This window comes from Mixophyes fleayi, chromosome 4 (genome assembly GCF_038048845.1).
Source record: "Mixophyes fleayi isolate aMixFle1 chromosome 4, aMixFle1.hap1, whole genome shotgun sequence".
In the NCBI taxonomy this organism is placed as follows: Eukaryota; Metazoa; Chordata; class Amphibia; order Anura; family Limnodynastidae; genus Mixophyes; species Mixophyes fleayi.
Window position 1 is genome coordinate 318,385,183 of NC_134405.1, and position 12,447 is coordinate 318,397,629.

The 12,447-nt window shown below is 40.3% G+C and overlaps 1 protein-coding gene across 3 annotated transcripts in view; it reads right to left on the reverse strand.

The window, feature by feature from the left end:
- Positions 1-12,447, reverse strand: part of CLINT1 (clathrin interactor 1) — a 52,458-nt gene that overhangs the window by 24,340 nt on the left and 15,671 nt on the right. The window lies entirely within an intron of this gene.

Consider the following 12,447-nt stretch of genomic DNA (forward strand, 5'->3'; position numbering starts at 1 on the left):
AGGATATAAATCAAGTTGCATACTAGAAAACCGGGCTCCTGAGCATATGGATTCTGACCCCGTTCTGGGAGAACAGTAAACCCTCCAACACCGTGGGAGACCCACAAAACTGTGGAGGTTTTCAGTGTGTAAGCACATTTCAGTGTATGAACCAAAGGAGGAGAATACCTTGCGGGAAACCTCTGACTGGAAGGATGATAAATTATTAGCAATACACCAGGCTTCATTACACTGGGCCATATCCGTTCAATATATTACAGTTTATCCCAACCAGAACAGAGACCTCCACAGCAACGTCTTTCCTAAGACACTGCCCTACATTACTAGATAATGCTACATGGGAAACACAAACTGTACATTCATAGCCGACACACATTGGCTGAAGCCGTATTAATTAACCAATATTCATGAGACTGAAGTCTATTATTTCATTATCATCATCAGGTACTTATATAGCGCTACTAATGCCGAAGCGCTGTACAGAGAACTCACTCACATCAGTCCCTGCCCCATTGGAGCTTACTACAAAGTAGTGATAACCGCATCACTAGGTAGCGCCTTTCTGTACCATTTTATATTTACTTTTATATTTCTCATTAAGTCTGATACTTAGTAATCAGTACCCAAAATTCTAAATCCCCCAAAATACTGACTGATCAGCTTTTATCATTGTTAAGCAAGAGGCAAAAATATTAATTAATGTAACGCTGCCTCTGCCCAGCAACTACCACAGAACATCAAATGTGCAAAATGCGTTCAACACCGAAGTAACTGTACTGACTTCTGACTGTGGACACCACTAAGGTTTATTAAAGCAAATCACTCAGCTACCTCTTATTGTGCTCTCAGTGCCTGAGGGCAGGGAGTTTATAGAATATTCTGATATCATGTTTCTGAATCATTTATACAATTGTTTTGTGATAACAGCACAATACAAAGCGCAGGAGACGTTGCTGCCACCAATCGATGGTCCCCATCTCTGGCACTTATGACTGACTAGGATTTCCTGGAGGGCTGAGGAGAGGAACCAGTTGCATCACTCTTTAAAGTGCCCTTAATGGCTTCCTATAAACATCATTCATTTATAATGCCCTGGTCCGAGCAGAGCAGCGGTATGTAAGCACAGTAATATAAATAGTTTAAGATCCATTTACACACAATAGAGCGTAGGTCTTCACTCCTGAAGCTGAGACATGGAACCGGCTTCATTCTTGATTAAAGTATGGAATATACTGAATGGGGAATGTTAAAGGAACATTCTAGATGAAAACCATAAGCTGATGCGACCTGCTACCATGCTTTGTAGCTATTATGTACGTGAAAAGTTCCACATGTGTACATGTAATTCTCCCCTCAGGAGAACCTGACCGTGTTGTCAGTGTCAATTTATTATCTATTCCTGGTATGGTAATCTCCATGTCACCCACTTACACGTCTCCAGAAGACTCATATCAATAAAGCGATGATGAGGATATCCATACATCCAGCTTACCCTACTGAATATGATACTCTTATATGTGCACAGCATTTAAAGTAAAGCACCATTCACCTCACTGTTCCCTCTGCAGAATAAGATGTATATCATAACATCCCATACCACAGTGCAGGCAGCCATTTTGTGACCTGAACCAAGATTCAGCAGAATGCAGTTTATGAAATCACTAGGACATCCCAGAAACAGAGGGCACAACGTGTTACCACGTGTCCTTAGAGTGCCTCGTGACATTCACATCAGTCCCTGCCCCAATGGAGGGTGGGAGAAAACTCACACAAACACAGAGAGACCACGCCAGCTCCACACAGATAAGGCTGTGACCGAATCAAAATCATAACCCCAGCACTGTGAGGCAGCAATGCTAACAACTGTGCCACAGTGCTGCCCCGCATATGCTTATAGCTGGTAAATGCATTGTGGAAGCCTACAGTCACCTCCAAATGCTGTTAAATCTCTAGTAACAAAAGCACATCAAACATAGCTCATATGCGTTTTCAGTAACATTTTTACTAGTGTTTTAAGACAAAAAGCCGCCAGTGGTTAGATGGCCCTAGTGAGGGAGATACAAGGGCTTATTAACCAACACTGCACAAAAGTGCTGTAACTAACAGAAACACATTAAAGTCTGTTTTCTAGAACAGTTTACATAGTGAAAGCAATCATCTGACTGCTAATGATATAGATATGTGCATATAGCACCTTATTAATGGAGATCAGCAAGCTGAAAAGCATGAAGCACACAGCACATTCAGCCACAGTATGTATATGAATGAGAAAGACCAGACTGGACTGTTCTCCTTACCAGGTATATGATGTTAATGCAACGAGACTCTCCTACCTGTTCGTGATCTATGAGGTCTTTCTTGTATGCCATCACTACACATAACAATTTAAAGACCCAATCTTTAGGCTTAGTATTTCTTTCCTCAGAAACATTTATATATAAATATATAAGTAGCTTTAGACGTTATTACAAAACGAAGTCCTCTTATTTTATTAATGTGCTTTATGTTAAAATGTTAAACATGAAGACATTCAATAGAGGTTTGTGTAATTACATAAGCATACACAAGAGGGCGCCACTAAGCACAATCCAATGATGTAAAGTAGTATAAATGTTCACATAATAGAAATGAATTATATTCTCAGGGGACAAAACAAAAACTGTGTTGAAGACTCCACTGTTAAAATAAGGTAACATGCTGTTTTGAGTTTGTCTGTGCCAGATTAGAGAACACATTAAATTTGGAGGGATTCAAAATGACAGTATTTGACACACTAGGGACAATTGTTGAGAGCAGCCAATTAACCTACCAGTATGTTTTTTTGGAATATGGGAGGAAACCCACGCAGACACAATAGGGGGGCGGCATACAAACACCACACAGATGAGGGCATGGATGGGAATTGAACTCATGACCCCAGCCCTGTGAGGCAGAAGTGCTAACCACTAAGCCACCATGCTAAAATACTTAATTGTCAGATTACAGGGTGTTAAACAGGTGTTCTAGAACACGTAAAGTCACAATGACGCTGATAACTAACTAAGGCTATGTATTACCGAGTTGAGTGATGTACTTGAAATAACTAGATTATTTACACTTGACTAAATATGACCATTATGCTCTCTTTTGTTCCACAATGCCACATTTGGAGGGATGGCTTTCTCTAACAAAGCAAACAGAGTGACTGACACCTTGGCAGATCTGCTTAGCAGAAATGCAGTGTGTAGATTGGTAGATGCACAGTCAGCAATCTTACAGCAACTGAGAGCAATTTCAGCTTTTTGACCTGCATCAAGTCACTGTCCTTTAGATATGTGAGGAGTTTCACCTGACTAATGGAGGGGGAGGTAATACTTTAATACTTAACAGAAAGCTGCAGTCCCGATTTCAGGGATCTGTCCCAGTATCCCGACCGTCGCAATATAGGGAGGTATGCCCCGTGCACCATGGCTCTGCAGAACAGCAGTGGACGTACCTGCCACTGGTGTGTGCAATATTGCATGTTAGATTTTAGGAGAGGAGAGATTAGGTTTAGGTGCAGCCTAGCACCTTCAGAAGCACTTGCCATGCCCCAAGGGTTTGGCCACACCCCTCCTGAGATGTGACCACGCCCCCATTCACACATTACACTCAGACTATTTGTAAATCTGGGAGGTGTGCAGCTGAATCAGTGCATTCAAATGTTACTACAATGCAAGACTTCATTCCTGTTCTATAACAGAGAGGGCCAGCTATGTCCCAGTGGGAAATTCCTCTCAAGGCCAAGCCTGAACGGGAGATTGGGATAATCTGAAAATTGGAACTTGACAAATAGTAATTATAGACTGCAATAATTTATGGGCTTTATGTGTTTTTATAATTATGAACGTTTACTTTTCAACTCACAAATCTTGAAAAACTTTTAAAATAATAATAAAAAAAAACACATTACATTTCTATTTCTTCAGCTGCAATAGGAAAATGCGTTTGCGTATATACACGGAGCACATTAAAAGTTTCGTCTGGTCTGCCAAATCTTTAATTACAACTCTAATTGCATAATAATTGCAGATCATTACTGCGCAGTCTGTGGTGTCAAACACCCGCATACTCCGGGCAATACGAAGCAATGATCAAACTGGTTACATATCGACTGTTCCCAAGTCCTTCCTTTGACCCGAATCTCTGTAATTTGGCTCACTGCAATATAAATAAATGGTGCACACTGCACAGACGTCTATCAAAGACAAAAGTAAACATTTACCTCTATTGCATTCAATATTCTGCTTAAATCCTTCCCATGGTAACTTCAGACCTAACAAGAGAAAGTCTATTGACCGACAGAGAATGGAAAGTGATAATTCCATAAAGAATATAATCCATCTAATCTTACATAAAACAAAAGCCCCAAGGCTTATTAGTCATGTATTAAAGTGTACCTTTTGCCTTCACACTGAGGAGGCGGCCATTTTGTGAGCTTGATACGTGAGAATGTAGGAAATAGTCACATCATGGAGGCATGAGGTACAAAGTCACACACAATGCCTCATACCTCTGTGATGTCACTAGTTTCTAGAGAACGGATAGACCGAATATTTTTTTTAGCCTGTCAAATGTGTGTGTGTAGGAAATGGGTATACTAAATGAGAGCCACAAACATCACTCGGACCTTCAGATGCCCACCTCCACTTTAGGTGCCAGTCGAGTTATTATTTAGTACCATCTTGGAGAAAAAATATTAACTATATAAAATCTTTCACAGTGCTTAAATAAATGAGGTGAAAACAGTGTGTTCCAGGTCAATGTTCACAGCAGGCACACCCTAGAGAGGAAACCATACAGGCAGAGTGCTCACACCCAGACCTCCTACGTACACATTTCAACCAATTCAAAACTCACACGGTTGTTTCGCCTGCAGAAAGTGCTGGAAGTTTCTCTCACAGAACAAGAAAGTGGATATTACGCAATCCTGTGAGAAATTTACTTTTTATTTACTCATCTCCTGCAAAACACTGCCTGCTGTCTGTCCTGCCAATGACATCAATCTCAGCAAACAACACAAAATGGCTTCTTATGAAGGACACCTGGGCAGCGATATAACTAAAGAGGTACAATATCTTTGACCACAAAACAAGTGCAATGTTTGAGAATAATATAAAATTAATTGGATCATTTGCGGACATGGCCATAAATCTGATAATTGTCTGTGTCTGCAGTAACCTGCTAACCACACTAAATTGCCCACATGTGATCCGCTTCTTGCCAGAGTGTGAGACGGCTTAATCCGGCTCCTGTGACTAGTCTGACTGGAAACAGATCCGAGTTAGATGGTCAGCTTTACCCTGCGGGTTGTAATGCAAACATGTGCTGAATAACAACGTAATCAATAATATCTTAATATTTTAAAAGTCTCACTTCCTAAGAGTTACAGGACATCACTTGGAGAGCTGCATACAACTAAATAACAAGCTAACTATATGAAATATCAAACATGTCACGGCGTGTATTAAAATGTGATGATCCATATTTTCATATTGGATGAACTTGTATTTTAAGCTTTAACAAAAAAAATCCAAATAAAAATGGTTCATGCAAATACTATTTCTTTACCAGAATCAGATTTCTCCCGGAAGCAGCAGGTGGTGTTGGCTTTACAAATATGACAATTCATCTCGATCAGATGTCACAGCAAGTTCTAGTAAGCCATGAAACATTGAAAACAATATTGTACTAGGATGGAGAGTGTCCAGTGTATGACAAAGAACACTTAACCCTGAAACGACAAAAGCAGCCTCGTGACACAGGCACAATGCTGAAATTATTATATGCTTACAGCCATGAGGTTCTGGAAGGGTCTTGTCACCCAAAGACTGGACACATTCCTCAAGAGCGGACTCTGGTGTAACATCTCCTATGTTATGTCATACATGTATTCATATGGTGGACTTCTACAAAGGTATATAAGACACAATGGGGGGGAATGTAATTAGCCGCAGGGTCCCCTGGGAACGGCCGTGAACGCACTCAGCAGCGATGTAACATTGCAGATTCCTTCCCATAGAAGCAGCCGCAATGTCTGACAGCACATTGTGCGCAACTCAATACCCTCCAATGACAGCACACAAATCCTAGCAGCAATGGTACCTAACTTCACAACAGGTCTCAATTATTATGGATGCTAAAAAGGAGCCAGTCTAACTGATGGATTTATCCAATTGAGCTGAAAATACTGCATCATTTGTCCAGTCCTAGAGGGAAACAGAGCAGTTGTACTTTGGCCAATTTCCAATATCACATTGTATGGAACCAACAAATGAGCTCTATGCCGATATTAATAAAGATCTCTTTACCAGTCATGAGAGCCTTAAGTGGCCAAGTGACAGGATCGGCAGGTGTACGTCTGGTATTAGTTTCTATAAACTATCCTGAGAAGCTTGGCTTTTAGTTACGTTAGTTGTACATAGCTGTGTAACAACTACAGCGAGCAGGTCTGGAAAATCCTGGTCACAAGGGTGACTAAAATACACTAACTGGAAAATCTGACGGATGAGCCGATCTCTCAGCCCCTTTTTATGAAAGATGGTAAATAACTCTGCAAGTCACCTGCCAGGAACCATGAGATTAGTGCTCTCAAGCACAACGTTATAGTATAATACACTGTTAGAGCCGCCATAGACACGTTTCGTTATTTGCCAGAAACCTCCGACACCATGACCAACACTCCACTATAGAAGTGCTTGTTGCTCTGGGCCCTGGAATACGTGTTATAAAGATGTGACTGAAAGCTCCAATCATCCCAAACCAGTTGTAAGGGTTCCAGAAAATACACTGCAGAGGGGGAGGTGGTAGAATCTATATTGAACGCAACTTGCTTGCTCCTAATTTTGGACCTCACCTCCTAACTTTTGGATATATTGGCATAATAACTAGAGAAACCAGGCGGTAACAGCCTTCCCATTAAACTGAAATGTAATGACTAAATTACTTTATTAACAGAATTCAATAACCGTTTTATACACTACATTACATGTAGAAATTTTAATGGAGTAAAATGAATAAATATATTATCAATCACTATATAAAAGGAATTAAAGAATTTATTTATACACTAACAATATATGTATAACTTCTTTCATCGAAGTTACATTGCTGGGCATGGTCCCTGCAAGATATATGTGGCTGCAAATAATGGTCACAGTTTCCAGACCACCCAGCAAGTCACATGTTCCAGGTCACCCAGCAGGTGCACAGGGATTGTCACAGTTGCACTGTCACAGTTTTCAGAGCAGCCAGCAGGGGCATAAGTATTGCCAACGGTCACATTTTCTAGAGGACAGTGGTAATGTATTGTTATAACTGAAGTTTTGCAAAATAACTCAGAACAACCAGATTACAACGCCAATAGTTTTCTGCAAATCTACAGACCTTTAATTTGGTATGCCCTGCTTAGACAATGGAATCGTAGAAATAAGTCACTTATAAAAGTCGTACTATTAATATATAGATAATATTATGAACTGTACACAAAGACAGTAGAGAAAATGCGCTTTTTTTTTTAGCAGTCATTAAGCTCATGACATCACTTTCATGACGTCACCGAGGCCTTCGGCACATGCCGTGTCATAGCTCGGTCACTGTGCCACGCAAACTCCTCAGCAGGAAGAGCAGTTTACTCTAGTTGACAAAAGTTCACTGTCTCACAAGATAGGACGTGAAGAACCGGTTAGTTGACTACATACCTTTCTGTAATGTAGATCAAGTTTCTGATGATGCAGTACAATTACTGGAAGGGAAGTGACAATCTCTGCATGCAATCATTAAATAGCTGGCTGCATTTTAAAACAAGATCTGAATTCCGTAGTCGTTTGTGGAGTCTGCGCTTTACCAGTGATGAACTGGTACCATTAATGATGAACCTCAATCCTGGTATTTGCGGAGAACTGTAGTTCACCAATAGCAGAAAAGAACTGTCTGCATGGGTGGACTGCTAAGAGCAAGGGGTCCTAGGAGCCCAAGACCCCCACAATTCTTCTATATTGGGTCAGGGGAATTGTACACATTTAAAAAGAATAAATGTAAGTGAAAGTTCCCCCTTTAACAGCTTAAATGACATGTGTCTGAAAAGAAGCGCTAGATGGCAACATTATGATCGCTGGCGAAGGAGCAGTCTGCAATTAAACAGTGGAGACCACAGATTCCTATAAAGTGTGTCTGTAAGACCTTTCAGTATATGTCAGGTCACTGTGACCCAAACAAGGCCTCACGTCCTCCTGACTCCGGGAATAATATCCTTTATTTAACTTACTTTTCCTTCTGGGACTCTTCAGCATTTTGGCAAATCTTCCATTACAAGCTTCCTAACTAAAACCAAGTAATAATGATCAGCTACAGCAGCATATACACGTTGCCTGCGGAAGCATAAGCGGTTTTCTTTGACATAGGAAAAACAAGTTTCGGAAATATTATCACTTGCTCCCACCCTCTAAATGTCTTGGCCGGTTATAAGGGCAGCGTTGTTTAAAGCAGGCCTTGTGTTCTGCAGCAGAATAAGCCTTTAATCAGACTATGCGACCTGCCTCTTAACTCCTGAGCTCAGTGTCACCTTAGCAGCATGCTGTCTGCACTGGAAGTATGCAGGACACTTACAGCTTATGTGATCAGGAAACATGTGACAGTATTATCAGAAAAGCTAATTGTGGTGCAAGCAAACAGCAACATAAAACAAATAAATTGCCATAACAAAACAGCAAAGCCCTCGTCTTCCCCCAAATCACAACTTGTGTATTCAAGTCTGATTTGTTTTGTTGGTTATTAAAGCTACTTAGTCTATTCTGCCTCAGATCCATTTCTGTATGTTTCCTACCGGATCATCTTATTCTTTCTGATGATATCAAATTTAAGAATACTAGATATTGTCTATATTATCTGTTTTACTGCGGAATTAGTGTCACTATATAAATAAATGATGATGATGATATGGTCTTGTCTCACCCATGTGCCAATTTACACTAGAATGGTCAACGTGAAATAGTTCCTATTGTAAATAAGCAGTACAGAAGAATGTTATTACTGCATAATTCAAAAGTGATGTTTATATGTGTATTTCAACATTCATTAGGAAGACTTGTATATAATATCCCATACTGTAAAGTAATACAGACATTAAGTCACCTTGGATTTAGGGGCCTGTGTAAAAGCACAATGCCTATAGCTTCATCCCTGTATAAGGTATTAGAACTCCCCTTAATATAGAATATACCAATAACATATCGCAGGAAGTGTGTCACCGCATACATAAAACATCATGTGCCAGCTTACAGTCTTCAAATGGCCACACACAGCAACATTGGCAAATTGACATTACCTAAAAATGATCTGTCCGATCATTTCCACATATTTCTGTCATTGTGTCTGCCAGAAGGAGACCATCTACCATTGTGCGGACATCTGTGCGTTGCCCAAGGGGATACAGGTCCTGCTGTTCAACGCTCAGGCTTAGTGACCGGATCAGTCCTTGTGTAGCCTGCACTATTCACACTAATACTACGGACGTAGTAGATAGTAACATGTGCCAAGGTATCTCACTGGGATCAATGACAGGCGTCCACCTCCTTTCCCAATGCAGATCATTGCCAGATGCACTAACCCATTCTCTTACACCCGGAACACCCACCAAAATGATATCAACTCATACAATAGTAATATCTGGTTCATGGACAAGATGCCATACAGTCATCCTTTTATGCGGACATACATATTTTGATTATGTCTACTGCACTATGTGTCCTCCCAGTCATATCTTGTACTTGTTGTGTACAAGCTGGCCACACATCACGTCCAGCGGGGGCACGAGCCTATTAGTGTGGACAGACGACTTCACTTGCAGGTCTATCTAGATCTGTCATCCTTTCCGTGCATTCTTCTTGTGCATCTGGTAAATGCACAACTAGGAACCAGACAGGTCCCCTTGCCATGGCAACTGGAACAAGCTCCCGGTGACTAGAACATGCGGCTCAGGGTGCAGCCCACCACCATCCATTAGTGTCAGCCTGCTCTTCCAGGCCACGAAGCATCAGAGCTGGCTCCCAACACGTAGAGTATTATATTACTGTACACAGAGCTGTTTCCACGAAACTTTACTGGGGTACAAGGCTGTTCTAATGTCTTTGTCAAATATAACTTGCCAAAAATAAATGAAGTAATTCTCAAAAGCTAAATCCACTATTATACTTTTGAGGGGTAAAATGTACTAAACAGACCCAAAGGGGCTACTGTGCAATTAAATCCTCTATACTATATATGATCATTTTATAAATGCGCTTTCTAAGAGTGTATCTAGCCCTTGCCTGTACTTCTCCATCTTTAACCATTTCATGCTACGCTGTTCCGTGAGACACCAGAGGAGTGGACTTATCACTCACATAGATTAATGTACTCTGCTAATGGGCATAGCCCACCACTAAATACTTTCTATACATTGGGTTAGAAATCTGCATTTTCCTAACATTCGGCCTTTGCTCCTAAATTTGGGAGAAATCTGACTATGCCTGGATTAAGCCATCAAATAAGGAATATTTTCCTTTCAGTGCACGAACCTATTCCACTACAAGAGCCTACTAAATCATAACATAAATACCGCAAAAATCAATACACCATGGAGAGAGACTGGCGGCCAATCCAAGTGACTAAATTAGCCTGAAGTTTACACTGGCATGGACTGTAGCATTGTGCTGCCAATAATGAATACCACAGTGACGAAATAAAGCGGGACAAAGATCAAGAGCTTGGCAAAACCTGGTCTGAAGAATGAGGCTCAGCTTTGTATGGCTGGATCACCTTGGCAGCAAAATATTTGTTTTCATAGATTGGCACCGCTAAATGTTCATGAGCTGAAAAACAATCGCTAAGGTTACCGGAAGACTTGTATGTAGTGATTTCTGCCAACATGTTTGGAAGCCACAAGAGAGGAAGTGGGGGTTCCCCCATCATCCTTTCACATAACCAATGGAAAAATCACAGCAGCACAAACACCGCTTACTTGATTGGGACAGAACCTCGGTAAATGTACGTTAAGCTGCTTTGCATTAAATAACCAAAGAGAAGGACACCATATAATGGACTGGGACATACTAGCCAAACTACTTGAGTCTGGATAAAGTGTTTTTCTGTAATTTGGAGCACTGTGACAAAATTCTAATAAATCATTTAAAATTACCCCAGTGTTACCCATGCTGCCTCTGACTTTCCTCTCTTCATAGAAGTGCTCCTCACAGTTCCCAGTGCAGCAGGAGCTTAGTGATCATTACCTTGTGTAGCAGCGCTAGTGTAGGAGGTATTCAGTAACCACGCCTGTGTGACATCCCACCCGATAATTCAGTGCTCTTCACAGTGACTGTCATATTTATATGTACGATAGTCTCCTCCTAATTAGCTTATGTAAAAGTGCTCCTCACAGTGACTGTAGAAAAATATTCCATACCCATATAGAAACTCTGACATCTACTAAATTAGAAGTAACTAGTTTTGAGCAATAAAAAAAAAAAAAAAAAAAGAGGAATTAAGACAAAATTGCAAGTGATAAAAACATTTGTTACAATATCAACTATTTCATCTTTTTATTACTCGCAATCATATTCTTATCTCTCAGTTTCTGAGAATTACCCCATTGCACTGACTCAAAAGGCCGGGATAAACATCACACACCATGATACGTTGTAACGCACGAGTTGTCCTAGAACACTGCTTACACGTATGTTCTACAACCAGCAAATCATCCATCTGCAGCTACTGATAAACCTGCGGGTGCTCATATTCATTTTGTGACAGCTTTTTCCCCTGGTTCTCACGCTATTTAGAAGATCATTAATAAACACTGGAAAATCGCTGCTTTGTGAACCTAGATTGTAAACTTGGACGCCCTATTTTCTAATTATGTCATAAATGTAACAAGTCTCTCAGGAATTATATGATACATACAGATACCTCCAACCTCATCACTTCGGATAATTAGCCATCTAAACCCCCCCAACTGTAACTAAACAATATGCACCCTGTTTGAATACCACGAATACCAAATATATTTTACATAAACATTTCTGAAACCATTCAATGAATCACAGGAGTTATTTACCTCTCTGTAGCTTGCAATATTCTCCAACTGAAGATTTCAATAGGTGAACATAAAATTAGGAGGCAATATACAGGTCACACAACAAGAAAAGTATAATCCTATGGCAATGCATTATATTGAGACTAGCCACCATAAACCCAGTCTATTAAGATTTACTGCACTTGAAAAGGTCAATCACCCACTAAGAGGAAGTAACTTTAACAAACTATTACTTCAACAATAAAATTACTGGATAAACACATTCGGTGCCTTGGCGAAATTATGGTATTAGCCTTGAATGTAAATGGAAAGCCTTCATATAAAACTTGTATTCAATATGAAATTAATTAGTATATGAG